The sequence below is a fragment of the Nilaparvata lugens genome, chromosome 9, assembly GCF_014356525.2.
Source record: "Nilaparvata lugens isolate BPH chromosome 9, ASM1435652v1, whole genome shotgun sequence".
Taxonomy (NCBI): Eukaryota; Metazoa; Arthropoda; class Insecta; order Hemiptera; family Delphacidae; genus Nilaparvata; species Nilaparvata lugens.
This window is the reverse complement of record NC_052512.1, coordinates 21,575,207-21,601,906: the sequence shown is the minus strand read 5'-3', so window position 1 is coordinate 21,601,906 and position 26,700 is coordinate 21,575,207. Positions and strand designations below refer to the sequence as shown.

The 26,700-nt window shown below is 36.6% G+C and overlaps 1 protein-coding gene across 2 annotated transcripts in view; it reads right to left on the bottom strand.

The window, feature by feature from the left end:
- The window catches only part of LOC111052006, a 469,556-nt gene that overhangs the window by 129,165 nt on the left and 313,691 nt on the right, over window positions 1–26,700 (bottom strand). The gene's annotated exons all lie outside the window — the stretch shown is intronic.

The following is a 26,700-nucleotide window of genomic DNA, read 5'->3' as shown; positions in this document are numbered from 1 at the left end:
ATACAGTAAGTAAGTACTGTAGCTATTATAATACAACTTACACTGTATTCATGTAGGAAATTTGGTAGGTTATTTATCTTGATTTCTGAAAATACACCAAAATAAGGGAGTAAGATAACTTTGAAAAACCAAAGTTTTCCTGCCGATTGAAGGAACATATTATGTCTTAGACTAATTTTTAATGTTGAGACAGTCTATTTATTCCCTTCACACTATCAAAATTGCTGGTACCCCTCCTAACAAGAATACATACACCACCACCTCTTCCATTCTTTCTCAAATAGTAGGATGCCAGTTCATAATTCTCCAACTTATTCAATATAGACAAATTATCATTTGAAATCCAATTTTCCGTCAATGTAATAAAATAAGGATTTAAAGAATTTCCTGACAGTGCCAACTCAAACTCTTCCACCTTTGAAACCAGGCTCCTTACATTAAGATTGAGAATCAGCAAATCCTTAGGTTGCTCTTCATGTGATTTTACTTTGCTGTAGCTTAAACAGTTTATATCGCGACTATAAGGACTGCCTTCACTCGGTGCTTCTATATGGACATACTCCAGCCATCTATAATTCCTCTCAGTAAAATCATTGGTAACACTATTCGTTCCAGCAATCAGGATATTCCAGTCACTTCTGGCTAGACTATTATTATTTGCATCCAACATTTTTTTAGCAAGTACTTCAAATGATGCTCCTGGAGCTATATATGCACTGCAAGTGAACTGCGTCGGTAGTTTTTCACTCAACATATTTCTTAGACCCTTGCCGTGACTATCAGCCCAGATGAGGATATCTTTTTTTGAGTTTACCATCCGCCTCTCAACTCCGAAATCAAAATTGACCTCTTTCTTCTCTACATTAGGAAAATCAATAGGGAAAGTCTGTGTACTCGATTCATTCCAGTAAGCTTTTAAATGTGAAATCTGTTGATTCAATTCGTCCACTGTCTTCTGTAGAGAGTCATTCAATTTCTCTGCTTCTAATACTTGCAGATTGCATTTTTTTAGATCATCTTGAAGTTCTAAAATGTCCATTTCCATTTTCTCGTTATTAAGATTCATCTGAGCCAGAGATCTGTAATGCAGGTCCTGTAACATTTTCACCGAATCCTCCCGTAGGACATCTCCCGAGAAGCACAAATCACCAGAGATATCACTCACAGACTCTGTTTGAGTTGCACATTCTGCCACCTATTTCACGATCTCACTTTCACACTCAGTCTGAGTTCCACAATCTACTAACGATTTTTCAGGAAGATTCATCAACTTCAATTCATTCTCAATAGATCTGTCGACTGCTGCCTCCCATTCTCTTCTCAATTTTTTAATTTCATTTCTCAGAGAGATATTTTCATTAAATAAACAATAATCTTTTATGGAGTTATTGTGAAGTGAAATATTATCTGTAGTATTATTTGATAGTATTATGCTACTATTATTATGAGGTGTTGACGCCGCAGGCAGGATTTGGCTGTTGCAGCGTGGAATAGCTGGTATATCCAGCGATAGATCAGTGGTATTATGAACCGAATCCCCACTAACAGAATTGTTAGCAGATTTATCTATTCCATCTACAGGAGGAGAATGGTTATGAGAACCAGACAACTTCATTTCTAATATATTTTTAATTTCTTTGTCTGTCTTGAGAGTTGCCCTACACGTTTTCGATAGACAGCGCCATTGTATTTCACCTTTTGAATTAACTACAGCCTTTCTGTACGAAAAACACCGGAAAGTCAATTTAGGGTTTTTTTGTTTGTCTGTCAAATAATGAGTTCATCCATTTCCCTACTCTACAATAATTATTGTTAATAACAATCAATGAATTAATTGGCAATAAAATGAATAAATTAACCATGAATTGCTTGCAGAATCGCTTCAGAATAATGGAAAATGGTTGTATATGGGGCTGATTAAAGTAATTGGTTGTTATAATCCTAGATGAAAAAAAACTATTTTACAATTAAAATAAAATGAATTATTCTATTATAAAATAAGGATAAGTTAACACCCTGGTCTAGAAAATAAAGTATAAACGAGCCGTTAGTAAATGAATGGATGATATCTACGAATGAATGAAAATTATGAGTGATAACAGTTCAAAACGATGACACTGCTGCTCGTCGAGATTGTTCCAATAACTATCAAGTCAATCAGTGGTCAACAGGTGGAAATCAAACAGCATAACACGATATTCATTGAAGAAAGCATGATAACAGCATTGTAGAGAGGATCCCCAAGCGTAGAATAATAGCAACAGTTTCAGTTCTGTATCTCGGATCATCAATCTTATTACTACCGTATCAATAGTCTAGCTCACAGGCAGCAATTTACACAGGTAGAACAATAGCAGTGAGAATTGCACCGATAAATAATGAAGGAATGGATAATAAGCCACCACTTGTCAATTAACAAAAATCACTGGAGATACTCGCCGTAATGTTTGCAATTAACTCCATTTTGAGTGTACAGCTATGAGAATTGAGTTGAGTATAGGAGGGAGATCGGTGTCATGCCTAGTAGTGGCGGTCTACAGGAGCCCAAATAGTGATTTCGATTCATTTTTAGTTGCCTTAAGAAAACTATTTCAGATTCTTGGGAAGCTTGACAAAAGTATTCAAATTTTTATTAGTGGAGACTTTAATGTCAACATACTGTCTGCTGATAAGAGGTGTCGTGATCTGGTTGGCCTTATGGAATCAAATAACTTCCATCCTTTTTTCATGGAACCAACTAGAACATCCGGAAACTCAAGTACCTGCATTGATAACATTTTTTCAAATGTACAGTCACATTTATTCAGCACAGCTATTTTGGAGCTTGGTTTGTCTGATCATAGCGCATTGTGTCTTTACAGCAATAAACATATCAAGCACTCAATTGTCATCATAAGAATTAGATTGACCAACAGCAAGACAAGAATCAGTACGTTTAAGGAATTGTTAAATCACGAAGACTGGAGTCCTTGTCTGATGAAGAGGAACAGTGATGATGCTTACAACAGTTTTTTCTCAATTATCAACAGACATTTTTCAACTTGTTTTCCTGTTAAAACTTTCAAATCAAAAGTCAACACTTCTCGGAAAGGTTGGATGACTCAAGGGCTTATTGTTTCTTCAAGGACTATTCAGGGGCTATACTCTGAGTCAAGATGGAATGATGATCCCAATTTCAAGCTTTACTTAAAAACCTACAAAATCATTTCTAAAAAGACTGTAATGGCAGCTAAAAGACAGCAACAAACAAAACAAAAGCAGCATGGACAATTGTTAGAAAGGAATTAGGTTTGAAATCTTGTGCAACCAACAATATCAAGATTCGGATTGATGGAGGGGTCTCTGATAACAAGAAAAGTATCGCCAACTATTTCAATAAATTCTTCTCTTCTCATGCCAATGAAACAAATCCAACTATTAATGCTCCCAAGGCAATGAGATTCTTGAACAATGTTGGTGCTCCAAATGAAAATTTAATCTTCCAGGAGGTTACAGAAACGGAAATTCTCAAAATCATAAATAAACTTAAAAATAAAAGCTCCTCTGGTTGGGATGAGATACCGATGAGGCTGGTTAAGGAAGTTAGCCAATGTGTGGCAAGGCCACTTGCACACATCATCAATGTTGTCCTTCAAATGGGCATCTTTCCGGAAAAGCTTAAATATGCCCTCATTATTCCAATATTCAAAAAAGGAGATTCAGAGGATGTAAGGAATTTCAGACCTGTAGCAGTGTTATCTTCCTTCTCCAAGATTGTTGAGAAGGTGATATTTGAGCAGATAACAGCCTATTTGCAAAGACAGCAGATTCTTGTCAACCAACAATTTGGATTTAGAGCTGGAAAGTCAACCAAGATGGCAATTTTTGAGTTGGTAAAGGATGTGATGTTGGTTTTGGATGGTTCACACAATCCTACAGTTATTTTTTGTGACTTATCACGAGCTTTTGATAGTGTTAACCATGACCTTCTATTGAACAAACTTTGGCAATATGGTTTCAGAGGAGTCTCACATAAACTTATTTCATCATATCTTGAGGGCAGACAGCAGAAGGAACTTTTGAGAGATCAGCTTTCAGTGTATTCAGATTGGTCAAGGGTCACACTGGGTGTGCCACAGGGCTCAGTTCTAGGCCCCATACTGTTCCTCCTGTATATCAATGATCTTCCAGCTAGTGTTGACTCGAGGATGATACTTTTTGCTGATGATGCAACAGCGGTAGTGGAGCCAGAATTAGGACAAACGGTGAGAGAGGCAATCTTGAAGGCTTCAGAACCTTTAACAGCATGGTTTCAGTCAAATGGGTTGAAGATGCATCTGGAAAAGACCAACATAGTGAATTTTCATGCCTCTCATCTTGCACAAATGGAAGAGCAGACAGAGACGCAATCTGCCTTTGGGAAGTCTGTTGAGGAGGTACAATTCCTTGGAGTGAGGATCCAGAGCTCTTTGAGATGGGCTTCAGAGGTAGACCTATTGGAGAAGAAACTGAATAAAGCATTGTTTGCATTGACAGTGATTCGAGGGTCATGAGACATTCCAGCAGCCCTGAGTGTATACCATGCATATTTTATTTCTGTGGTTAGGTACAGCATAATGCTATGGGGAAGTTACCAGACTCTATTGGATCGAATCTTCTTGAGGCAAAAAGAGGCTGTTAGAATAATATATGGATTGGGATTTAGAGAGAGTTGCAAACCGCATTTCGTAAGAAATAATCTTCTGACGGTACCAGCAATTTATATACAGGAGCTGGTGACTTATATCAGGAATAATAGAATTAATATTGAGGAACCCAGACACACGCATACGTATTCAACAAGAAGTAATGAAAATGATTTCCAGCTACCGAGAATTAGATTAGACCTGGTAGGAAGAGGCCCTTGGTATAGGGGTATGAAAATGTTCAATTTGCTTCCATCTCACTTGAAGGATGACACTACTAATGGATGTTTTTTAAATAGATTAAAGTATTATCTTGTCAATAGCTGCCCATACAAGGTTGAAGAACTATTCCAACCATAGATCTCTCGTTTTTTTATGCCTAACTGTTTTTTGACTCAAGTAACTTTCCTTCTATTATGAAACTTTTCATAGTTTTTGACGTGTTCCTATGTGTTATGATTGTAATGTTTGTAATTGTTTTATTGTATTCTTATTATTGACATGTCATGGCTTGATAAATATTGTATTTATGCAAACAAATGTGACGAATAAAGATCTTATCTTATCTTATCTTATCAAAACGAGGTTCCTGGAAAGGAGTCACCATGTGAAAGACACGATTTGACTCAATGTACTTCGACAAAAAAACGTGAACACTGTTCAGTGTTTAAGTTGCACGTCTCCTATCGTGTGAAAGTAGCATATGAGAGCCTTCACAATCATAAATGCCAAGAAAAAACATACATTCATATACGCTTCTCAATATTTCAATTGTTTCAAGTAGAATTGCAGGACTCCCGTCTGTTTTATCTTACCTCCTCTTACCCAAAGATATTTATATTCATCTCCACTTTTATCTTTCTTGCGTCAATAAAAAAAGTAAATTTGTATGGCTTTTGTTGGTGGGGAGCCCCTTGCGGGAAGGTTCCACCGCCTGAATATATAATTTAAGCCGTTAATGAGCCTTACGACTGTCATACTTCAGCCGGGACCGACAGTTCAACCAATTGATACCGTCAATGAATACCTGCCTTCTCTCTGGACACAGGTTTTCATTAACGTACACTGGAATATCCGTAGGTTTTCCCATATGACGAGTAGAAAAGTCTCTTTTCACTCTTCGTTTTTGAAGTAGAGCTTCCCAGTCCAAACGACTGACTAGTTTCGAAATAATTGGTGGTGGCGTGAAGCTTCCTGTTCTCTGTTTCAATCGATGACAAATGTCTATTCTGTCTTCTTCGATGGGATGTCCAAGAGCAGAGCTAACAACTGATTTCCATAATATTTTCGTTTTTCTCCATTGGGATTCCATGTATTTCAAGGTTGTTTGCACGAGAGTTCTGTTCCATGTCGACAACTCGTCGCTGTAAGTCAACATTTTCTTTCCTTAGTTTCGAAATTTCGTTAGATTGGTCTTCGATTTTTTGTAGGCAGGCCGTCAGACGTTTCTCTTGATCTTTTAACTTCTTGATGATGTTTTCATTATCAACATGTATCAGGTCTAGGGATTTACCAATGTCCTTTTCCATTGCATCATGATCCTGTCTATATTGTTTGATCTATTTAGTAATCAATGGTTGACATGAAGCATTCCTCGACGACACTAGAATCAGTGGAAAGACTTTTCCTTCTTTCCGTGGTGCATTTTTTGCAGGTCCATTTCTTATCTTCATTTTCTTTGAAGAATCTAAATCTTCATCTTCCAGATTCACACAAACCGTGTGTAAATGATTATCGCAAACACTGCACTTTATTGACTGTTCATTACCGAGTCTAACCGATTTCATACATATATCACAACGCATCGTTATACATATGTTCGAACAATATGTATTAATATGTTAGATTGAAGAGTAAATTCTGACAATCTATCGAAATATATCAGAATGAAAAAGTATATTTCTACGAAGGAAAGTAGACAGTTGAACGAGAGATAACTTGTATTACTTGTTATCGCTATCACTTAGAAAAACTCGGAGCTCCGACTCAGCACAACCGTTCACTACCGCTGCTATCATGAGACTGAATCAGTTGAGTATATTTCAGACGTGATGATGCGTCAAACATAATTTCCTATTCCTTACGTGTATAAGCCAGTTCTTTCCTTTATTATAGTATGGAAAACTGAAGAATACACAATACTTGAAAACCTCACAGAATCATATTGATTTTTCCAATACATCAATAAATTTTACGAGCCTTTTGTTTTCCCAATTCTAAACAAAATACCTATAATACTCGTTTCACTGCGAATTCGTGTCTGATAGTTCATTATAACTGAAGAATATAAATTATTACTTATTTTATTGTGATCTATTCATGTTTTTCTTATGAAATTCAATCATAGTCATACAGCATGAAGACTATGTCCATTTCATTTGTACTGGTGGCAAAATTTTACAGTAGAGTAAGATTGGGAAAACTGATGGACTTTTTTGCTCGAAATCCCCTCCCCCCTCACCCCCTCGTCCATCCCTCCTCCCCTTCCCCCCGCCTGTAGGGTGGGGGGTGTTCTAAAAATAGATTTCCCCTTCCCCCTGCCCAGTGGCGGTGAGGGGGATAGAGAGAGAGAGATGTATCTTTCTCTCTCTTTCTAAAAATAGATTTCCCCTTCCCCTTGCCCAGTGGTGGTGAGGGGGATAGAGAGAGAGAGATGTATCTTTCTCTCTCTTTCTAAAAATAGATTTCCCCTTCCCCCTGCCCAGTGGAGGTGAGGCGGATAGAGAGAGAGATATATATCTTTCTCTCTCTTTCTAAAAATAGATTTCCCCTTCCCCCTGCCCAGTGGAGGTGAGGGGGATGAAAAGAGAGAGATATATCTTTCTCTCTCTCTCTCTCCAGGTGAGGGAAAAAAAAATTTCCCTTTTAGGAGGAAAAATTCCCTCTCTATAGTGACAGATTGAAGTGAATCCATATTTCTACATCTAATGCTATACTGACAGATTGAGGTGAATGCTAGATGAGGGAAAAAAATCTCTTTGAGAGAGAAAAATTCTCTACTGTCAAATTAAAGTGAATTCATATTTCTACATCTAATGCTATACTGACAGATTGAAGTGAATCCATATTTCTACATCTAATGCTCTACTGTCAGATTGAAGTGAATCCATTTCGCTCTAATGCTATACTATGATGCCGGACTCACTTTGAGAAATTCCTTTGGTGTCAGATTGAAGTGAATCCATTTCGCTCTAATGCTATACTATGATGCCAGACTCACTTTGAGAAATTCCTTTGGTGTCAGATTAAAGTGAATTCATATTTCTACATCTAATGCTATACTGACAGATTGAAGTGAATCCATTTCGCTCTAATGATATACTACGATGACAGGCTCAAGAGAGAGAGATCTCCTTCTTTTACTCGTGGCATCTCTTTCCCGCACCCTTCTTTATTACGAAAGGCGAGTAAAGGAGATAAGGATCAATTGAGAAATTCTCTCCCAGTATAGATGAGGGGGAAAAATTCCTTTGCTGACAGATTAAAGTGAATCCATATTACTCTATACTAGCAAATCCAGAGTGAGGTCAATGACTCTCTCTCTCTACATCTAATTGAATTGAGAAATTCTCTCCCAGTATAGATGAGGGGGAAAAATTCCTTTGCTGACAGATTAAAGTGAATCCATATTACTCTATACTAGCAAATCCAGAGTGAGGTCAATGACTCTCTCTCTCTCTACATCTAATTGAATTGAGAAATTCTCTCGCATCTAATGCTATAAATCTCTACATTGATCTAAGTTCTTTTACATTTTTTATCTGCAATATCGTACAAGCATTTCCAAAGTTCATCGGAATTTTTAACAACAGATAATGACGAATCATTTGTACAATCATAATGTAGATGTCCGCTGTCTAGAATATTGAGCAGTTCGAAAATCTCAGATAGAATCGAAAAGTGTACATTTTCTGTTTTTGTTAATGGTAAATCAACATCTTGACATCCTGTTGAAAATTCAATATTCTTCGCAATTGAATCAAATTCATTAAATGAAATTGACAACAAGAGACGAGATAATTTTTTGAATTTTGAAAAACCATAACACTGCATCTCGCAGATGTTTGACGTGTCTCGAATGAGGGGGAAAGATTTCTAAATTGATGAGATGCACGTGTTATAACTGCTCGTGTACTAAAGATCACCCCACACGTGTTGTCTGGTCTAGCTCTAAGCAGCAACTAAACTAAAAAACGTGAATGGGATATCGGAATGAAAAATCATTTGAAGGCAGAAAATGTTTATTTACACATTTCGACACAACTATTCATAATTTCATCTTCAATTCTAATTAGCTTATCTATACACAAATTATGAGGACGATAATAACATAGATAGTCTCTTATATCATTTAAATTAACCGTGCTTGGAAAAATGTCTTTCAATTGCTTCGCCAAACTATAATTTTCAGGAGTTGATTTCCTAATTGCACTTTCACACTCATCGTACCAATCAATACAGTTTTTTAACCTCACTTCCAATTCGTTGTCAGCAGCCAACCACTTTCTCGGATCCATGTTGTTGAGCGAATGAAGAAAACTAAGTATATGCAGGAACTATTATAGAGTAATTAAGCGGTCTTTCTTCATCAATTGACGATAGACAACATGTACGCGCTTTATGCAGTCTCAATGCATGCAGGCAATAAACACACTGTAGATCCTTTCCGTTGTAGAAGAATCCATAACGAGCAAAGTTTCTTTTCTGTGAATTCGTGTACATTGGAGCCATTTTCATACTTTGCATTCGATTGTTTTCGCACAAGAAATTATTTGTTTGATACATATTTTTAAACAACAAAGAATTATAATGTTGAGCAGAGAATGAAGCACAGCGAGAATGTGGTTTATTTTTATGAATGTTGCACGCAGCATAACACCATGAACTAGTGAAAAAGCTGAAATCAGGTTTTGGAAAATCCTCTGGTATACATTGAACGTTGCTATGCAATCTTCTTAAAAACTTTGCTTTCTCAGTTCCTTTTGTGAAAATTTTCTCATAAGCTGCAAGGTAATCACGTATTAATGACTCACTGTATTCTAAATCTCCATCTTCCCATTTTATTTTATGATAGTGACGTTCTAACCATGTTACATCGTTATACAATTTTGCACTCAATTCTGTCTTTGCAAATGGTGATTTGAAATGGAACACAATATAATTATTAAACTGATCAATTATGGCAAGTTCTTTCACAATAATTTGATTACAATCTTGTTTAAACCAGTGAAGATCAACCGTAGCAATTTTTGCACTCGCTTTCTTGTCCACTTCTTTCTCTTCGACGACCTCGCGGGCTTTGTCTTTCTCCTCAGCGGCGGCGGTGGCGGACTCCTCGAATCCTTCTCGTTTCTCCTCCTCCACCTGCAGCGGCTTCGGTGTACCCTCGAATCCTTCGTCTTTCTCTTCTCGTTTCCCCTCCTCCTCCACCCCCAGCGGCTTCGGTGTACTGCACCATGCTTCATAATAGAAACTATCAAGATCGCACTGAATACCAATAGAGCGAGTTTGTGGCTTGTCCAAAATATCAGAACACAAAGAATAGGACATGTTGTCTGTTCAAAGGTGAAACTGATAATGAACTGAATTGAGCAGAATGCACACCTTATATAGGCGGCGTGCTCTATCAATAAAATTACTGAACTTCTTTCACCATGCTTGTGAGAGGTGTGTATTCCATCACACGATCGCTAATTAAAACGCAATAGGCGGAAGTATTTGCAGGTACTGCACTTTTAAATTCCATTTCAATACGAACATCTGTCGATGATTTCAAATGACTTGGTTGGTGTGAACAATCTACAACAATCAGCGGTGTTGATTCACAAAACGTTTTAAAATCGATTTCTGTTCCGAGTTCGCTATTGATTGAATGATTATAATACGAGGGCGCGAAATCCAAGAACATCCGGTATAAAACCTCCTTCTTACCTAGCAGATTTTCATATGGATAATACTCACTGTTCAAATATACTTTAACATTGTAAATACTGCAGCTATCGAAATTAGATATTGATTTTTTAATTTTATTCTTACGATCAGTTTGAAATGCAATTATAACGTATTTTGGACTATCAAAACTCGATGTGGTACGAACTGCCCAAGAATGGTTAAGTGAATTTTGCAAATTTGGTAATTCACAAATTTCCCAATGGCGGAAACCTAATTTCAGTGGAGTGTCAGCATCGAGCAGTCTCAAAAATTTCAGTCTTACATGATCTTCTAAAGTTATGTAGGGCATCCGCCATTGCAGTTTTGTAATTTTCACACTAACATTTGTTCCACTTTGAGACTCAACACAATTTAGATCTGTCGGTGACCTCAATAAGACGAGTTCCTGTTTCAAATTTAAAATTATTCTTTGAAAATCTTCAAAAAACGGGAGGATTAATTTCAGCGGAACACAGAAAGTGAATGTATTATCCGTTAGCTCATATCCTGCTCTGTCAAAACCAGCCAAGTGATATGTGTTTTTATCGAGAGTATTTTTCACCAATATAGCTTTAATTGTGGATGTTAATCCAATCAATCTTGATTTAGAAATTTGCTGACCTGCTAATTCATATCGTATTTCGTCAAAAAGGTTGCCGATTACGTTACTGCTTAATTTATAGTCTGCTGCAACTGGTGCATCGGCTGGCTCTTTTCCCGGTTTTGTACAGTTAACTGTTCCCTCAATCAATATGAATGATTTACAAGGTAAAGAATAGACATCTAAAGAATTTATGCCAATACGTGCCTCGTCAGAGTTTTTTATTTCCTGTCCCGAATAAACTGTATGAGTGTGAAATTGGAATTTAGTAATATCATTATAAAACTGAAGGTCTGTCTCCACATCCAGAATTTCACTAATTGCTGCCGCTCCCCCGCCTAACATGTCGCCAATCGACTATAAAACCCAACTTTTCTAATATTCTCGCGCTTTTAGCCGACAAAGCACGTTTGTTTTTAGGTGTTGTCGCTATCGCGTTCCTTTCTCTAATGACTTGATTGGTCTTATTCGAACGTGGGTTGAAAATAAGATAACCCATTACTTTTCACGTATGTGCAACCTAATTGTAATTGTATCTCCGAGGAAATCAATTAACGATCCGTTCTGGTCCGTTACCTTTACATTAATAATTTGAATTTGATGTGTATTCAAAGGTACATAAATAATCGGTGATGGTACTTCGTTTATTAAATAACCGCTAGGAACCTTTGGTAAAAATTCGTAGATTATATGTTTTTGTTTTCCCTCAGAGTAACTGCCGCAAGCTAAATTACACTCAACTACAATACTGTCAACGCTTGTTATGTTAACCAAATGTTTGGAATAATGCCATTTATTTGGCTGCAAAACAATATTATCAAAACCAAGTATCTTAGCAATCGAATCAGAACGTGTTAAATCAATGGGTTTATCAGAATGAATTTCAATCTTCATAGTATTTACGTTTGCACGTATAATAAGTTTATTCTTCTTGTCATCAATATTCAATTTATTCTTTAAAGATTTTATAATATCCTCAACTTCATATGCACCAGTATCCAACTCGATTAATCTATCACCATATTTGAAGCTGGAATTTGTTCCTTTGTTAATGTTTGCAATACTATTGTAACTGGAAAAATTAGTCAATCCAATTTCCCATTCACGATTTTTATCCAATTCTATAATTTCTTGTAAATGTTCATAGAGATCACTTGTGTTAGATCGTAATGTAATAATCACCATCTTGTGTGTTCACCACAAACACTTAATTACAACTGATTTGCAAGAAACAATAATGTGAGATGACCACAAAAATCGCTATTTAATGGTTGCATATGCTCTACATTATAAAATATATTTACTCCATTTTCTTTTTTCCAATATTTGTCCAATTCGTATGGAGGTTGTAAATTTCCAATTGGATCAAAATACCAAACATTAGAACCAACTTTCTTATATGCTACCCAATGCGTGCCATCCTCGCTTTCCCTTGCTAAATTCACAATGGCATTCTCGTTTTTTAGAATTTTTTTGGGTAATGCATCTAGCATATATATGCCTCTTAGCTGAATCTGTAATAATTTCGACCAATCAATCAAATCATAATTACTCAATTCTCCTTCAATATTCATGTCTTCTTCTTCTTCTTCTTCCTACTCTTCTTTGTTGTTCTAAGTTTCTTAACTTGAGGGAATAAACTCACTCCATATGATGCTGGTGGGGCTGGGGGTAGAAGTCTGCCACCACTAGTTATTTGAGGAAAAGGCTTCAAAAAATATCCTTTTCCTGCAATATGCTTTTTCAACTGAGCTATAGCTTTGCGTCTAATATCGTTACTATAACTTCTCCTCTCCCCCTTCTTCTTCTTCTTCTTTCTCAAAGACCCACCAAACTCTGCTTTAGCTTTCATAACGTTTGTAACAAGATAGCTAAGTGCTTTCTCGGCAAGGGGTGTTTGAGGATTTTTGAAAATGTCCCATGCAGCGTTTGCTAGAGCTCTGTCGTCTACCGCCCGAGTTTTATTATCGCTATTTTGAGTATAGGCTATATCGTGGGCCTTGCAAGCTTTATCTAACGAATTTATACCTTGATCACCTCTCTTTAACCTTTCATTAACCTTTGTTCCTGGTCCGCAGTACTCGTATCCCGGAATATGATATTCTTCCCCAAGGTTATCAATTACCTTATTTAAAATAGTTGATGTCACATTACCTGCCAAACCTGTCACACCTTTAAAAACTCTTGCTGCTGAACTCAAGATTCCTTTACCCTGTTTCCTCGAACTCTGCTTTTTTCTCGAACTCTGCTTCTTTCATTACCTCTCAACTCAATGGTTGAACATTAACTGAGGTTATGCTACATCAACTTGAATTGGATAAAAATCGAGTTGGAAGTGAATTCATATTTCTACATCTAATGCTATACTGACAGATTGAAGTGAATCCATATTGCTATGATACATTGCTTGAATGATAAGAATATTATTTCAAATCTGAAAGGTGAATGTGATTTGAAAAGGGGAGAAATGATGCTGGGCCACCCACATCTGTGGGAGCACGTGCTAATGTAGGAGGGAGCGAGAAGCTGTCAGTGCTTGCCTGCACAGCTGTGTGTGTGTGTGTGTGTGTGTGTGTGTGTGTGTGTGTGTGTGTGTGTGTGGCGGAAAAGACTAGTGAGCATGCTCACAACAAACTATAAAAGACGTGCTCACCTTATTTGAATTATCATTCACAACAGAGCAGGTGAAGCATTTCTTCTTCTTCTGTGTGATATTCATTACGAACTTATCAACAACAACAGGTAAGAATTGAAAACAATTTTTTATCAAATATGGACACATTTTATTGATCTATTACACATACACATACATATTAACATGTAAAGCATGTTAATGCTCACCGAGATAAATATTGTCAAATGCCAAATTTGCTAATTTTGCACTTAACAATATTTATGTCAGTTAAAAAAGCATTAACATGCTTCACAAAGAGATTTGCAATTTTTATTAAATTGTTCAATGTCTTTTGAGCTCAAAATGGAGCTATACCTCTCCGGCATGTATATGTCTGTCAGTCGAGAAGCTGTCAAATGCACTTTTAATATTACGCGCCGACCATGTTGGTTGGTAATCTGGCGTACCGCCACGATGGGGTACGGCGTGTTCTCCACCAACTGCCGGAGAGGCGTCCACGGTTTCTCTGTGTGATTAATAATCGCGAGCAACTCCTCCGTCTCCACGTCCATCTCGTTCTCCGCTTTCTCCTCCTCCCGCAAAAGAGGCGTTATGGAGCTGTCCTCATCCACCACACGTTTCTGTTGAAAAAATATTTCATTAGACTCTTATTTGTTTCAGGTTATGAAATCATACGAGAGAGGGAGAACTTGCTCAACAGATTCACTATTCAAAACTGAAAGTAAGTAATAACTCGGAAATTCTCCGATTACTTGAACTCAATTCAAATTGCTAGATAATTGACTCAATTCAAATTGCTAGATAATTGACTCAAAAAATATTTCAGTTCATTACATGTTCATTTTTATCAACAATAATTTTGTTTCACACGAAATATTATAAACAGTTTATGCATGTGAATGCATTTTTCATAATTCAAATAACAATGTATTATTCGAAATCAATATTTCAGTTCATTACATGTTCATTTTTATCAACAATAATTTTGTTTCACATGAAATATTATAAACAGTTTATGCATGTGAATGCATTTTTCATAATTCAAATAACAATGTATTATTCGAAATCAATATTTCAGTTCATTACATGTTCATTTTTATCAACAATAATTTTGTTTCACACGAAATATTATAAACAGTTTATGCATGTGAATGCATTTTTCATAATTCAAATAACAATGTATTATTCGAAATCAATATTTCAGTTCATTACATGTTCATTTTTATCAACAATAATTTTGTTTCACACGAAATATTATAAACAGTTTATGCATGTGAATGCATTTTTCATAATTCAAATAACAATGTATTATTCGAAATCAATATTTCAGTTCATTACATGTTCATTTTTATCCAAATTTCAATGCAACCATCATGAGATCGTTGTACGAATTGTTTTGATAGCACAATTTGATAGCTCAGTCTTCGCTCACAGTATAAGAATCAGTAATGACTTGTAATGCACGCAAGAGATTTTATCCATTAGAAATTAGTTTTAAAAATTCGCATTTTATAAAGATTTTGTGTACATTACATGTTAATACAATAATAATAATAATAATATTTGTTGAAACTAACCTTTGATTGAGTGAGCACCTCATCCTCCTCTTCGCCGCTGACTTCAGCCTCCTCGAAGGTTAGTTTCCTCTTGGCCTGTCTCTGCTTGATCTTGTTGCTCAGCGTTGTCAGCACCGCATGCCGCGGCGCCCAGGTAGGCGCTGTAGATTGCGGCAGAGGACTGTCCGGAATCACGATCTCCTCACCCCTCTCTCGTTGAACGAAGATTCCCCGTCTCTTCAGGGGTGAGGCGGAGGAGGAGGCAGGGGAGGCAGCGGAGGCGGCAGCAGAGGCGGCAGCGGCAGCAGAAGAGGCGGCGCAGGACTCGGCAGCTTTGCGCTGCCAGTGGTTTAGCACACGCTGCGGGGGTGGGCTATCCGGCAGGATGTAAGATGCTGAAGATGGAGAACTCATCTTGATGCGTGAAGTCTCTGATGTCTCTGATGTAAATGATAATTTTCCTCTCATCGCTTGTGTTTATATAGCATACGTTTCTCTCTCTGTTCCAGACACGTGCGAGCGAGAGCGTGCCACAAGGTGAAAAAAATTCGAATTTCTCCCCCAACAACACGTGGTTCTGTAATAGCCACAAGATTAGAGTCATCCTGCACAAACAGTTCTTCCCCAGCAGTGTAATCAATATTTCCAATGTCTGTCACAAGGTTGTCATCACACAAGTTTTCTGATAGAAGCCACAAACCAAACCGCTCATTGCTAGGCTTGATTTTATTACCACGGAGCATAGGTACATTAAACACCTTAGAAGTATCCATGTTTATTGCACCGTTGACACTACCGAACTGAACGAATGCAGATCAATGCAGTGGTATTTATAGTAAGATAGTAGAGAAATAAGGTCATACAGAATTATTGAAACAAGATTTGTGGCTAAATATGATTCTGTTTCTTTAGAAAAAATGGCGAGAATACAAAGTTATCGTTGTGAACTAACTGAAGTATTGGAGACGCATCAGCAATTATTGGACCAGTTAGCAGAAAAAGGATGGACAAATCTACAATATCTAACATTTGTGAGAGACTATGAAAAATTAGGAGTTTGGCATAGTGATAACTATAATCATATTTCAGTTTGTGATTTATACGGTACATCATATGATGCTTACAGGGAAAAAGATTTCCCCGATTCATGGAGATGTGTGTGTGCACATCTAAAAGATTCTATCGATAAAATTAAAAAATGTATAACAGAAAAAAAAAACTTTTAACAAAAGAACAATTAAATGAACTTATCTGGAATTTTTTACGAGATTCTGCAGATGAGAATGGGCTAGAACAAGATTGATAGCATATTATGTTTAATTTCAGATTGGAGATGGATTCAATTTCATTTGATAAGAACTATTTTTCGAATAAAATCGATGAAAAATATAGATGTTGTTATTTCGAACTTATTGAGAAAACAATATTAGAATTGAATAATTTCGGGAAAGAAGGACTAACGTTTGAGGAATATTTAACATTTATGAAACCTGGTAAAAGTGAAGAACAGAAGTCAGAACAAATAAGCGTATGTTATATTATAAATAAGAATATAGTTGATAGACATCGAAGATGTGAATTAAAGGAAATTCCTGAATTTTGCTATTGTAATTCATTAGGTTGGTTGAATATTCAAATGTATTATTTCATTGATGATAGGTTAACAGATAAAAACATTGATAGTGTAAGATTTACATTTGAAATTATGAAAATGTGTGGCGAATCAGCAATGTTGTACAAACTATAACTTCAACTTTTTTTACAGAAATTATGATGAACTCGTTAATTGAGGAGAGAATAAAACTATTAAATACTAAAAGCTTTGAATGTGAAAATTAATTGTAATACTTGTAGTGGTTTAAGGAATAAATGTATTAGTTGTAAGTTACAAATAAATTCAAAATTATTATAACTATTGACAAAAAATAAATGCTGTATAATGTTTCTATGTTGTTGATTTATTGAATTAAACCAAGCTACTCTAGTTGTAAAGCTATATGTAAGTTAGAATAATATATGAAGGTCGGTTTAGTCCGATTAAGTATGTACACATATGAAATTGATTGAACAGTAGTAAGGAAGTCTTCATACTAACAATTGCTCAGTATGTCCCATGACAATCATCCGACACCACTGATTTGACTATATCATGAATATTATTAGATCTAAGTTAGCTTTAGAGCTTCATAGCGTACCGCGTGTGAACTATCCCACTTGCAAATATGAGTTGAAAAGTGAAAAAGACTTGCTTCAAGCTGATCTCATTGAGATGACAAGTTTATCACGTTTTAATAAGGGTTACAAATATATCTTAGCTGTTATTAATTGTTTTTCAAAATTTGCATATTGTGTACCATTAAAAGACAAGACAAGCCAATCTGTATTTAACGCTCTCAAGCCAATTATTTCCAAAAATAAAGGAGTTAAGCTGTTCCAAACAGATCAAGGAACAGAATTCTTTAATTTAAAAGTTAAAGCATTATTAGATAGATATAGTATTAAACATTATCATGTTTTTAGTGATAAGAAAGCCTCCATAGTTGAAAGGTTTAATAGAACACTTAAAGCAAAAATTTATAGATATTTAACTGAACATGGAACCAAAAACTGGATATCGCAACTAGACAGTTTAGTTCGAGATTATAATGCAACAATGCATTCATCCATTAGAATGAAACCTAAAGATGTGGGGAAAAAAGATCGTAATCATGTTTTAATGTCATTGAATTCTGCATCCAATAGACGATATAAATTGAAAAATTCAAAACCGAAATTTAAGCTAGGAGATGTTGTACGAATCTCAAAGAAAAGGGTTCTTTTCGATAAATCTTATAACATAAACTGGAGCGCAGAGTATTTTGTAATTCATTCTATATTTCCTTCTCAACCTGTAACGTATAGCTTGCGAGATCTAAACAGAGAAGTAATTAGTGGTAGGTTTTATGCAGAAGAAATTAAAAAACACAATTAAATTAATCGGAGAGACAAGTGTATTTGATTGAAAAAATATTAAAACGTGATAAAAAAGGATTGTTAGTGAAATGGATTGGGTTTTCAACGCCTAGTTATATTAGTAAGGATCAACTATTAGATGAAAAATAATCTTTTGTAATCTATTGTAAATATCATGTAAATTTATTGTAAATAATCTATTGTAAATATCATGTACATTTATTGTAAATAATCTATTGTAAATATCATGTACATTTATTGTAAATAATCTATTGTAAATATCATGTACATTTATTGTAAATAATCTATTGCAAATACATTCCATTCAGTGTAAATATGACAAAGATTTGGTGTAAATATAATACGTCTCTATCAAAAAAATGCTTCTCAGTTTCATTTTAATCTGAAGTTTTATTTGCTAAGGCTTAAGAAACACATGCGTTCTCGTGAAGAGGGTGCGGGAGAGAGAGGGGGAATTGAAGTGAGAAACTTCTATCAGTGCATTGAAAGGGGATAGCGAGAACCTGTCGCTTGCATCCCAATGTGATAAGCTATACACAGCCATGTGGTGTCTTGCGCACAACCTCCTCCTTGATAACTTACGAAAAATGATTAGTTCCTTATCAGATCACATGCTGTACACGTGACTAACATGAGTCATATCCCGATAGTAAATTTCGACAATGTTATAAGAGAGAAAGAAATGCCAACATGGTGTAAAAATGGTAAGTTATTACCACATAATGCAAGGATCTTTATAATAGGCTCTTCAGGTTGTGGCAAGACCAATTTACTATTTAATTTAATTTTTTCAAAGAATGGGTTAAGATTTAAAACTATATACTTGCACACGAAGAGCGAGTATCAAGATAAGTACTTGTTTTTGAGAAAAGTCTTTTCAAAAATGAAGGGTATTGAATTTCATATAAACAGCAATTCGGAATCTATAGCTCACCCCAACAAAATTCAACAATTTTCTCTTGTCATATTCGATGACTTCCAACTTAATCAAGTACCTCAAATAAGAGAATATTTTACCATGGGTCGAAATCGTAATATTGACACTGCATATTTAATTCAGAGTTATGGAGCTACACAGAAACATTTCACTAGGGACAATGCAAATATGATTATAATCTTCAAGGTAGATTTATTGAGTCTGAAATTAATTCACAGAGATCATGTTGGAGCAGATATTTCTTATAAAGATTTCGTTAAACTTTGTCATTCAGTTTGGAATCATAAACCTCATAATTTTCTAACTATTATGACCGAGTGTGGAATTAATAGTGGCAAGTACCGAGATTCGCTCGATACGTTTCTTACCGTTCAGTAGAGATTAATTCTTTGTGCAGTCATGTTGTCTAAAACACGCAGCAGGAAGCTGAATAGAAAGAACATTGGTTTAATCGAAAAGATTGAGAAATTGAGAAAAGTAATTAGAGAGAAGCATAAAAGCTTAGTCAATTTTGAAAAGTGATCGGAGGAATATAATAGGAAAACGCTCTCCCCGTTGATAGAGCCCATAATTGAACTGGGGAAAAACAAATTCTCACACTCTGGTGTAAAACCAAAAAAGGAAGAAGTAAAAGAGGAACAAGAGAGTATGCAAATTGATGATAATGGAGAGGGGGATGAACAGAGTTATGAGAGTTCAACAGACAATTTTTTAAGCTCAACTAAATTTGAAAACAGTTTACTTGGTTCTAGCAGAAATGACAATGTGCTGTCACAATATCTAAAAACGTTTCATGCGGAAAAATTGAATAATTCAATCAGTTATGGAATTTCATATAATTCTAAAGATGACGTGTATTATATTGGAAATCAGCAAGTAATATTCGATAACGGTTATATAGATATTGATAGTGAAAGATTTCGATTAACACACGGTCTACTTGAGTTATTATTCAGTGCGAGACCAAACTCAAATCTTTATAATGAGAGAGATCTGGATAAGTATAAAAAAATCTTAACACTTACAGGTATACATTTAGATCGAAGAGGCTATGTTAAACGAAATCAGGGAATTAAATCGCAAATGATTCAAAAGTTATTTCCCAGTAAAAAACTTAGTAAAAAGAAGGGGTGGGGTTTATTGAAATTTGCAAAAAATAATTCTCATGATAGAATTTATCAATACTTTGATAATTTTGACGAATTAGTGGAAAGATTAAATTTACTCTATTCCTCAAAAGCTAGTGGGAACAGTGGGCATGATGTGGAAATTGTGTCTATAATTGAAGAGCTAAAAGAAGCAAAATTAATTGTTTAGTGTCACGATGACTCTACATCGATTCGGACGAATTGATACGGGTAGTGCTAGCGGAGCTCTTGCTAATCTTACGTGTGATATTGACTCGATAACACAGAAGATAATCGAATCGATAAATCAACAAGGAATCAGCGAAGCTGTGAAATTTTATTTAGATTCGCAAATAACCAAACTCGTTTCGGAAAATACAAAGAATATTGGAGTGAGCATAATTGAAAGAGAACATATTCTAAGTACATTACAAAATTTCAGTGCTAATATCAATAAAGCTATTGGAGAGAGAACTCAAACTCTAGAGAGTGCTTTAGGAGAAGTGAAAACTTTAACAGACAGCTTTTCATCTCAGTTGCTCAGTATTAACAATGATAAAGTTGATAAGGCTTATTTAGATGAAAAATTAAAAGCCGTATCAGATAAAATTAAGAATTTGGAGGTGCTGGACAGAAACTATCTCAATACTAAATTGAAACAACTTAGTACAGAAATTTTTACTAAAGTAAATGGAACACAACCATCACCAATTGATAAGCAATATTTAGAATCTACTTTGCAGAAATTGATTAGTTCTTCATTATCGAAGGAAGAGTTTGAAAAACGATTATCTGAAATGGCGAGTGCAATAAAAGCTAATATTATGGAGGGTATTGAGCAGTTTATTACAAAAGATGCTATTGCTATTCTAATTAATCAAATTGCAGAAAAGTATGCAACTAAAAATGATATTGGAGATTTTATTAAGAAAAACGAGATGGCAGATGCTGTGAAAAGCATTCGTGATGAAATAGCTGAGGCAATTAAAAATTCGGAAGAGGGTACTGTCATGAGACTGCAATGTTCGGCTCCATCCATTGAGTACCTAGGTCTATTCATCCACAGAATCGCATTTGACATTGTATCAAAATATGCCGAGGTGTCTTTCCATATGAATTGGATTGAGGCAAAGGATCATAACCTTTCCGAACATCAGGTAGTGCAAATTATTACAGAAAAAATGGATTTGGTCAAATATAAAGACTTTATATTGGGCCCGAAAACATAAAATCATGAGTTGTGTGAGAGAGAGTAAACGATATGTTGTTTCAGTCTAGACGACTGTGATTGATTGTATAAACACACGTGTGAGAGAGTGTGAACACCTATAGTTTCAAATTTCAGTCTAGACATTTTTGAGTATATCGATAAATCTTGTATAAACACTTGTGTGAGAGAGAAGTACAGACCTATAGTTTCAAATTTCACACCCTAGACATTTTCGAGTATATCGATAAATCTTTTAAAGGATGTGTGAAGTAACTTTAACGACTAAACACTTGTCACATAAATCGATTTAGACATTTTTTTCATGTAACGGTTTTCGGTGCAGGAGTTATCGAGCTTAGAAAGGGACCTCACAGGGAGCAGAGCAGATGTGACTAGATGAGCCACACGCGAGCGAATGCACGCGTCACTTTACTCTAAACAGGTGAAGTGACAACATGATGTCTAACTATTTTGACTGCACAAGTTTCAATGAGTTGTCTGTAGATGCAAATCCAGTAGTTGATTGGGGTTTTGAATTTTATGCCTATGATTGGTTTGTGGTAACAAAGGTAACATTTGCCGATAATGGTGAAATTCACCTTAAAATTATCGATATTGATAGTGAAGCCGACTTTAAACATACTATCAAGTTGCCGAAAGAATATTCAGTGGTTTTGAATGAGAATAACATCAGAAGTTTTAATTCTCGTTCATGGCAATTAAATGTGAGCGGAAATCGTATCTTCTGAAGACAGTTTCATGGTAACTATAGACGTTGAGTTCCGTCCCGAGTGAAATAGGTCTGAGAATGTGTAAGTATTTTTGGATATGCTAGCACATTCCAATTATACTTACATATTGTCGGAGAAATCACTTAAAAAAAACGACTGCCATGTTTGTACAGCAAAAGAGCTCAATTTTTTTACACATTCATTATCAGTTTGATTGAACTCTTGACTGTCAGTTGGAAAGCAAACATAATATGACCCATTATAAAACTTATACTAGATTCCTTACTCACCTTTCGTAATGCTGCTGAGAAACATTTCACTTTAATCTGACAGTATAGGAACGGTCGATCAAAATGGAACTTGATCCTTGTCTCCTTTACTCCCCTTTCGTAATAGCAAAAAAAGGAATTTAGAAGGGTGCGGGAAAGAGATGGAGCGAGTAAAAGAAGGAGAAAGCAGTAATGCTGGTTGTGAGAAGCGAGGGGGGGCCGTATCCTCCTCTCTCTCTTGAGCCCGTCATCGTAGTATATCATTAGAGCGAAATGGATTCACTTCAACTGTCAGTATAGCATTAGATGTAGAAATATGAATTCACTTTAATCTGACACCAAAGGAATTTCTCAAAGTGAGTCTGGCATCATAGTATAGCATTAGAGCGAAATGGATTCACTTCAATCTTTCAGTATAGCATTAGATGTATAAATATGGATTCACTTCAATCTGTCAGTATAGCATTAGATGTAGAAATATGGATTCACTTCAATCTGTCAGTATAGCATTAGATGTAGAAATATGGATTCACTTTAATTTGACAGTAGAGAATTTTTCCCTCTCAAAGAGATTTTTTTCCCTCATCTAGCATTCACCTCAATCTGTCAGTATAGCATTAGATGTAGAAATATGGATTCACTTCAATCTGTCACTATAGAGAGGGAATTTTTCCTCCTAAAAGGGAAATTTTTTTTTCCCTCACCTGGGGAAGGAGAGAGAGAGAAAGATATATCTCTCTCTTTTCATCCCCCTCACCCCCACTGGGCAAGGGGAAGGGGAAATCTATTTTTAGAAAGAGAGAGAAAGATATATATCTCTCTCTCTATCCCCCTCACCACCACTGGGCAGGGGGAAGGGGAAATCTATTTTTAGAAAGAGAGAGAAAGATATATCTCTCTCTCTCTATCCCCCTCACCACCACTGGGCAGGGGGAAGGGGAAATCTATTTTTAGAACACCCCCCACCCTACAGGCGGAGGGAAGGGGAGGAGGGATGGACGAGGGGCTAGAGGGGGGAGGGGATTTCGAGCAAAAAAGTCCGTCAGTTTTCCCAATCTTACTTTTTACATTAAAAATAATTATTTGATAAAATCCAAGTTCAATTCTAATGAAAACAAATTCCTTCAAAAAATAATTGATTATAATCGTTTTGAGGGAAAAGATTAAGAACAAAGAAATTGGGAAGCATCAAGATTCGATCCGAGGAACCATGGCTCTGTAAGCTAGCGTTTTACCGTTGAGCTACACGGCCGTTCGAAAATGATAGTCTTGTAACAGCATTATAACCTCCTCATAAAAAAACACACTTAGGGCTCAACAATGTAGCCTATGGAGCTTCATGTACGGTAGCATGGATGAATTTGAACATCAATTCTGAAAAATCTAGAAGGAAATTGAAATTTGGGCTTCCAGGTGCACGAGATTGATATTTTTAGAATCTATGTGCAAAATTTGGAGATCTAAATCATTTCCGTTTTTCCGGTATGCAATCCACAAATTGACATGTTTTGATGCAAACGAACGAACAAATGAACACACGAACACACACAGCCCTACTCTCTCTTATTATATAGATACCAGCCAACAAATATTTTTCATCTGTTATTCAAATCTGGAACGCACGAACTGGAGTCAGCCATTGTTGATAGTCAACCAGATGATAATTGTTAAACCGTTTGCCGATAGATAGCGCAATCGGCAGTGCCAACCAGACGACTGGTTTTTGGGTTTTAGATTTTAGGTTTTGTTGTAGAAGAGAACATTGTCACCAAAAACGTAACTTACTAAATTTATTTGATTTGCAGTTTCTATAAAAAAAATGTAGATTGAGGAAAAATGTTGTGTACATCACGAGTGAAAAATGAATTTCCTCCATCAGGGAAATTGTTGCCCTCGACTTCACCACGAGCTTCAAACTTTTCCCCTCGGGGAGAAAAAGCGGTACTTTTCACTCTAGATATACAAATAACAACTATTGATAAAGCCCTGTTTGGAATATAATATTCTCTTAGCTCCCGCGAGGTGAAGGCTCATGACCCCCACCCCTTCCCAATGGAGCCACCACTGATGCCAGCCCAGAGCCCAATTAGTTTGTAATAGTATTACCATACACAAGAGTCCACACACAGTGGGGCAGTAGAGACCTGGCCGAAGATTGAAAGGTCCCTATTGTCTATGGGACTGAGTTACCTATTCTGTTTGCAACTTTCAGAAAGTTCTGGCTACTTCACTTGGTCTCCAAATTTGTGCTTTCTTTGAACAATCTCAGCCAGGTTAGTGTCAATTTTTCTAGGAAACGATTATATCTCATCTATCCATCAAAATCTAAATAGCTTCAAAATGGAGATAGAGAATTCACGATTTCAGATTCGGACTCAGCACCCTCAAATAGCATTTGCGCGAGGTCAATTCTTAAAAGTATTCAAAAACAAGGAATATTTTTAAATGGATAATGAATATCTCATTTAGGTACACTATAGTAATGTAATAGATATCGTTATTCACTCTTCACTTGATAAGCAGTATTCTTGATTATTATTATTGAGGAGAAGGAGGAGAAGTGGGAGGAGGATGAGAATGAGGAGGAGGCGGAGGAGTAGGTGGAGGAGTTGATGGAGGAGGAGGAGTAGGGTGAGGAGGAGGAGAAGTAGATGGAGGAGGAGAGGATGAGGAGGTGAAGGAGGAGTGGGTGGATGAAGAGCAGTAGGTGGAGGAGGAAGAGAAGGAGGAGGTGTAGGAGGAGGTGGAGGAGTTGAGGAGGAGAAGGAATAGTTGGAGGAGGAGAAAGAGTAGGGTGAGGAGGAGAAGGAGTAGGTGGAGGAGGAGGAGAAAGAGTAGGGTGAGGAGGAGAAGGAGTAGGTGGAGGAGGAGGTGATGGTGAAGGAGGGAGAGGAGGAGGTGGAGGAGTTGAGGAGGAGGAGGAAGAGTAGGGTGAGGAGGAGTAGGAGGAGTAGGTGGGGGAGGAGGTGGAGGAGTAGGATGCTGGTGGAGGGTTGAGGAGATGGAGGATGAGGTCGTGGAGGAGGAGGAGGAGTAGATGGAAGATGAGGAAGGGAGGAGGAGGAGCAGGAGGAGGAGCAGGAGGAGTAATAGTAAGTGGAGGAGGAGAAATAGGTGGGGGAGGAGGAGGAGTAGAAGGAGGAAGAGGAGGAGGGTTGGAGGGTTGAGGAGGTGGAGGAGGTGGTCGAGGAGGAGGCTTGAGTTACTATTCATCTCAAGTTTATAAACACTTCGTACAGAATTCATAGTTGGTTTAGTGTTTATGATACTGGTTTGTGTTAAAGTTGGTGTCGTGTGATCAGAGGTTTGGGCAAACTTGGCTCAAAGCCAGATTTGCGTAACCCTAGCTCTGAGCCAATGCCCGGTCTACACGACAACGATATTAGCGCAAACCTGCCACATTTGCGCTAAGTTCGAGCCGTGTAGACGGGAGATCGTTGTAAATTCCTGATGTTTAGAGGTTTGTGCTTTCTTCGATCAATCTCAGCCAGGTTTGCGTCAATTTTTCTAGGAAACGATTATGTCTCATCTATCCATCAAAACCCAAATCGCTCCAAAATGAAGATACAGAATTCGCGATTTCAGATTCGGATTCAGCACCCTCAAATTAAATATGTGCGAGGTCAATTAATACTCAAAACAAGGAAGATTTTTTAATGCATAATAATAATTATCTTATCCACTCTATAGTAATGCTTTAGATATAGTTATTTACTTTTCACTTGATAACCAGGACTCTTGATTATTATTATTATTGATGAGAAGGAGGAGAAGTGATAGGAGGAGGAGGAGTTGGAGGAGTAGGAGGAGGAGTAGGTTCAGGATGAGGAGTAGGGTGAGGAGGAGAAGAAGTAGGTGGAGGAGGAGGAGAGGATGAGGATTGAGGGAGGAGTAGGTTGAGGAAGAGGAGGATAAGGTGAAGAAGAAGCTGGAGGTGGAAGAGGATGAGGTGGAGCAGTTGCGGAGTAGAAGGAAGAGTAGGGTGAGGAGGAGGAGGAGTAGGTGGTGGAGTGAGTGGAGTAAGTAGAATAGGAGGAGGAGAAGGAGGAGGAGAAGAAGAAGGTGG